Genomic DNA, 5,822 nt, shown 5'->3' on the forward strand with positions numbered 1-5,822 from the left:
GGCTCGGAGGGCTGCTGTGAGAAGTGACTGTAGAGCGGAGAGGGCTCAGGATCGCTTGTCAGTCAGCCTCACTGCTCAGGCAGCCCTACCTGGGATCAGGGCTTCCAGAACACACTAGCCCTGTCAGTATTTGTTTCACAATCAAGGAGGGGGTGCATAGACACCAAGTAATAGGTGAAGTCTTAGCTCTATCCTATTGGGACTGCATACTCAGAATTAATAGTGGAAATAAATTACTTAGTAACACATACACCATCCACCCTGGTTTTCTGACTTTCTCTGAAATCTGCTTGGGGCCCTACTTTTTCATTTTTATCTCAATTTTAATTGTTAAAAGACTATGTGTTTGCAGTAGAAATTTCAAACACACAGTATATACAGAAGTAACAAATAATTGTCTTCCTGTGCCCCATTGCCTCATTGGCACACATTATTTGAACCTTTTCAACATGCACACACACACACTCATGAGAGAAAATACACACACCCACACTTAACACATCATTTTTAACAAAGCTCGTGCATGTATTGTACTGGCTCCTTCAATTGCTTTTTCAGGGAGAGAGGAGAACACTGAAGAATTAAAGGATGATCTTCTACATATCAAAATGCAGGTGTTGCTGGCATTGCTGGCATCCTCTAAGAGCCTAGAAGATGTTCTTAGGGGCAAATATTAGTATAACATCTCCCCACGATTGTCCCCATTTCCGCTAGTAACAATAACATGTAAGATATCCAGGAAGATCAAAATAATCATTGCTGATTTAAGGGCAAATAATTTTGGAGCCAGAGGAGATGAAGCAATGGAGCAGAAAGGGCTTGCGTTATGGCTACTGAAATTCGTCGTCATCCAGAAAAAAAAAAAAACCTAGACGATTTGACTAGGTTTTTTTTTGTTTTGACTCATTGCTTGAGCCATAGTGACACTTGCTACACGTTCAGCCGGGGACCTTGTCCAGGGCCCTAGTCCTCAAGGAGAAATCCGGCAGGCACGAGGCTCAAAGCCCTGGATCCGTTTGCTGCCGGCCGTGCCACGAACCCCCTTTTCTGCCAGCTTTTCTCTGAGCAGAGCTGTGCCCGGCCAGCCCCCAGGGACTGAAACAGCATCTAACAAAAACAAATTCTTCCTTCTATTCCTTTAAACACCACGGAAAGACTGGTATCATAAAAAATGAAAATGCTATTCTGAAGGGGGAAAACTTTTTATTTTATTTTTTGTTTGTTTTCTTTCTTTTTCTATTGAAGCAGAGTTGATTTACCATATTATATTAGCTTCAGGTGTACAGCATAGTGATTCAATATTTTTATAGATTAGACTCCACTTAAAATTATTATAAAATATTGGCTATATTCCCTGTGCTGTAATCACATCCCTGTATCTTCTTTCTTTCTTTTTTTTTTTTTAACATCTTTACTGGAGTATAATTGCTTTACAATGGTGTGTTAGTTTCTGCTGTATAACAAAGTGAATCAGCTATACATATACATATATCCCCATATCTCCTCCCTCTTGCGTCTCCCTCCCACCCTCCCCATCCCACCCCTCTAGGTGGACACAAAGCACCGAGCTGATCTCCCTGTGCTATGTGGCTGCTTCCCACTGTCTATTTTACATTTGGTAGTGTATGTAAGTCCATGCCACTCTCTCACTTGTCCCAGCTTCCCCTTCCCCTTCCTGTGTCCTCAAGTCCATTCTCTACATCTGCGTCTTTATTCCTGTCCTGCCCCTAGGTTCTTCAGAACCAATTTTTTTTTTTTTTTTTTTTTAGATTCCATATATATGTGTTGGCATACGGTATTTGTTTTTCTCTTTCTGACTTACTTCACTCTGTATGACAGTCTCTAGGTCCATCCATCTCACTACAAATAACTCAATTTCGTTTCTTCTTATGGCTGAGTAATATTCCATTGTATATATGTGCCACATCTTCTTTATTCATTCATCTGTCAGTGGACACTTAGGTTGCCTCCATGTCCTGGGTATTGTAAATAGAGCTGCAATGAACATTGTGGTACATGACTCTTTTTGAATTATGGTTTTCGCAGGGTATACGCCCATAGTGGGATTGCTGGGTCATATGGTAGTTCTAATTTTAGTTTTTTAAGGAACCTCCATACTGTTCTGCATAGTGGTGAAAAATCCTTTTTAAAGGCCATTGAGTACAAATTGCCTAACTAGTTGCTAGTGAAGGGTTTCAGTTAATACCTGAATTTGCTCCAGCTTAGCTGGAGCCTCTCTCTGAAGCAAGACTTCTCATTGTTGGGCTGTTTGTTCAAACACAAGGCGAGCCAGGAGCAATTTATTAGTAAAATTCCATCTAATACGGTGACTACGCATTCTTGCTGGTGGGAATGAATTGGATTTGTCAGGGCTGGTGTTTTGCCAGCACAAATCCCTGGGAGCCCAGCTCCTCTTAGCATGGCTAACTTCACATTGACTCATAGCCTCCGGAGTCAGATCTTTTTCTAGGAAAACCTTCTTGGACTCTGTTCTCTGTGGATTAATCAAGAATAAACATCCCTGTATCCCCAGGATTTCTCTGATCTATCAGACGCTCTTTGTGACCCTGGGGCTGGGAGGGCGGTGATATTGGTATGAAGCATGGTATTTTTTTCTTGCTTATTTTTATATACAGGGAGCTAATTTCTCTTGAAAGGCAAGATTCTGATTCTGAAAGAGCAGTCTGCTGCATGTCCTCACAAAAACTATAATTATACTAAAATCTACTGCTGCCCACCTGCCCCCAGTTCTTAGAGGGCAGAGAGGGCCTCATCTTTCCCACAATGCTTTTCTTATCCCCGATGCGGAGCCCCTGACTGGCACATGGTGAGTGAATGAATGAATGAGTGAACAAATGATAGTTTCCTGGCCGTGATCATAGGCAGTGGAGGCAGATGGTGGAAGGAGGAATGCAACATGATTGATTCTTCCAAATAAAACATTTTTCTCTATTTTTTTATATTGGAGTATAGTTGATTTACAGTGTTGCGTTAGTTTCAGGTATACAGCGAAGTGATTCAGATATAGATATCTATATATATATTTCTTTTTCAGATTCTTTTCCATTATAAGTTTTTACAAGATATCGAGTATAGTTCCCTGTGCTATACAGTAGGTCCTTGTTGTTTATCTATTTTATATATAGTAGTGTGTATCTGTTAATTCCATACTCCTAAGTTATTGCTCCCCCCTCCTTTCCCCTTTGGTAGCCATAAATTTGTTTTCTATGTCTGTGAGTCTGTTTCTGTTTTGTAAATAAGTTCATTTGTATCATTTTTTAGACTCCACACATAAGTGACATCATACGATACCAAATAAAACATGTTTTACGTAATGTCTGTCCGTGCCAGGTTTGGGCTTCCTTGCTCCTAGATGATCCTTTTTTTTTGCCACAGCTTGTGGTGAGATTGGTCCTTGGAAACCATTTTTTCACCCCATTATTGTATATATGAGGAATCTGATGTCTAAAGAGGTAAAGTTACTTATTCAGGAGAACACGCTAGTCAGTTTTCATGATATTTTATGACATTATACATCTTTATAAGTTGGTTTTCTGTGAAAGCACAAAGTTGTGCCGTAGACTGGAGATTTTCTGTCTTTAATAACCAGAACATTTGAATTATCAGAAAACAATGCTCCTTCCCTGTGGTGGCTAGCAGAGGACTTATAGACTATGGATTCATCAACTCTGACACCAGTTGATTGAAAAACACACGATTATTTTATGCACTACTAAGAAGAAAACATACTGCAAACATAAAGTTTTTTTTTACTACTTATAAGTTTCAGGTTATACTTATTGTAAGAGCTCTTTTAGATTTACTTATGCATCTAAAAATAATGTATTGGTCTTTGTTTATACCTTAAAAGGAAAATATAACTAAATAAATAAAGGAAAATATAACTAAATAAATAAAATAAATTGGTTTCTTATTCAGGAAATGTGCTTTTATATTACTTTTTTTTTTTTTTTTTTTGCGGTACGCGGGCCTCTCACTGTTGTGGCCTCTCCCGTTGCGGAGCACAGGCTCCAGACGCGCAGGCTCAGCGGCCATGGCTCACGGGCCCAGCCGCTCCGCGGCATGTGGGATCCTCCCAGACCGGGGCACGAACCCGTGTCCCCTGCATCGGCAGGCGGACTCTCAACCACTGCGCCACCAGGGAAGCCCTATATGACTTTTTAACTCGATCATTGATGGGCAGCTTTACCTGTGACACTGTCTTTTGTGCCATTGAAGCATCCATGTTAAATTAATTATATTTCAATAAAATAAATTTTTAAAAATCAACTATACTTTAAAAGAATAAATTAAAAAAAAAGTTAAAGCATCGATGATACAGTTTTCTCTAAACCAAAGAAGTCCTCCACAATGGTCTCAGATGTTCTTTCCAACCACTGCTCACCTTTCCATGAGTTTTGATGTGAGTGCTTTCTTGCTTGGCTGCTGTGATGGGAAGTCCTCTTGCAGGGTCTCAGAAGGAGCCCCCCTCTCTGAGTGCACGTGTCCTCCTGCAGATCCCGGAAAGCACTTGGCTTGTTGCTTTGTGAGAACATGAGGAATTTCGGTCACTCCTTTAATGACAAATAATTGTTTTCCTAATACCAAATCTGTGCCCCCCCTTCTCTGCTTGCCTGCCCTTCTTTGTACTCAGTAACTTTTTGCTTTAATGACAAATCATAGCATCATCTTCTTAGAGACTTTTTAAGCACCCATTAAATCATTAAACACATCTGGTTGCAGCAATTCATATAACACAATGGAAGTGCCGGAGATATGAAGCGCTATGACCGAGAGTGTGTAAAAGCAACGACAGCTTAATTGGGACTGCAGCTTGGTCCGGCAATGACTGGACAATCGCAGTGATTGTAAGATGCATCCTGATTTCTGCTGCATTAAAATGGGCGGCGGTAGGGAGGGGGTCGGGGTGGGGGGTGGGTGGAATGTGCACCTTAGAAATTATGAAACCCAGAAATCACTTCAGCCTGTGTCAGGGTTTTTCCCTGGAAAACTCACCGGGAAGACTCCATGGGGAACTCCAACTCATGAAGGGAGGATTTGACATTCCACTTACAATTAGCAAAGTGCTAAAACATCTGCCAAAGAGAAGGCGATCAAGGCAGGTTTTTTTGTTTGTTTGTTTGTTTGTTTTTGCGGTACACGGGCCTCTCACTGTTGCGGCCTCTCCCGTTGCGGAGCACAGGCTCCGGACGCGCAGGCTCAGCGGCCATGGCTCACCGGCCCAGCCGCTCCACGGCATGTGGGATCTTCCCGGACCGGGGCACGAACCCGTGTCCCCTGCATCGGCAGGCGGACTCTCAACCACTGCGCCACCAGGGAAGCCCCAAGGCAGTTTTTAAAAAGATGTTTGCAATTCCATAACAGCATTTCTCAACATTGGCTGCACATTAGACTTGACGGAGGAATTTTAGAAGAAGAAGAATTAAAAAAAAAATAGTACTAGCCCCAAACAAATTGACTCTCACACTAGTTTCGGCAGCACATATACGAAAACTGACACAGTACAAAGATTAGCACGGCCTCTGCCCAAGGATGATGGGCAAATTCATGAAGCATCCCATATTTTTAATAATTTTTTAAAAAAATCAGAATCTCTAGGGGTGGGCCCAGGCATCAGGTCATTTTGAAGAGACCGCTAGGGGGTCCTAGTCTGCCATCCAGTTAGGGAACCACTGATAGGAAGATAAGAAATTTCCTGGATTTCCAAAAAGCCAAATTCCTAGTATGTCTCAGGTGCAATTAAGAGCGATCCACCTTCCTTGGAAACATCTGGATACAGCAGCAGGCAGGTCTAGGGTTTA

General features: G+C 41.7%; 1 pseudogene; it reads left to right on the plus strand.

Annotated features, from left to right (window-relative positions):
* The first annotated feature begins 5,490 nt into the window (after positions 1-5,490).
* LOC137207322 (U6 spliceosomal RNA) lies at positions 5,491-5,588 on the plus strand (annotated as a pseudogene).
* Positions 5,589-5,822: the final 234 nt, after the last annotated feature.

This window comes from Pseudorca crassidens, chromosome 1 (assembly GCF_039906515.1).
Source record: "Pseudorca crassidens isolate mPseCra1 chromosome 1, mPseCra1.hap1, whole genome shotgun sequence".
Taxonomy (NCBI): Eukaryota; Metazoa; Chordata; class Mammalia; order Artiodactyla; family Delphinidae; genus Pseudorca; species Pseudorca crassidens.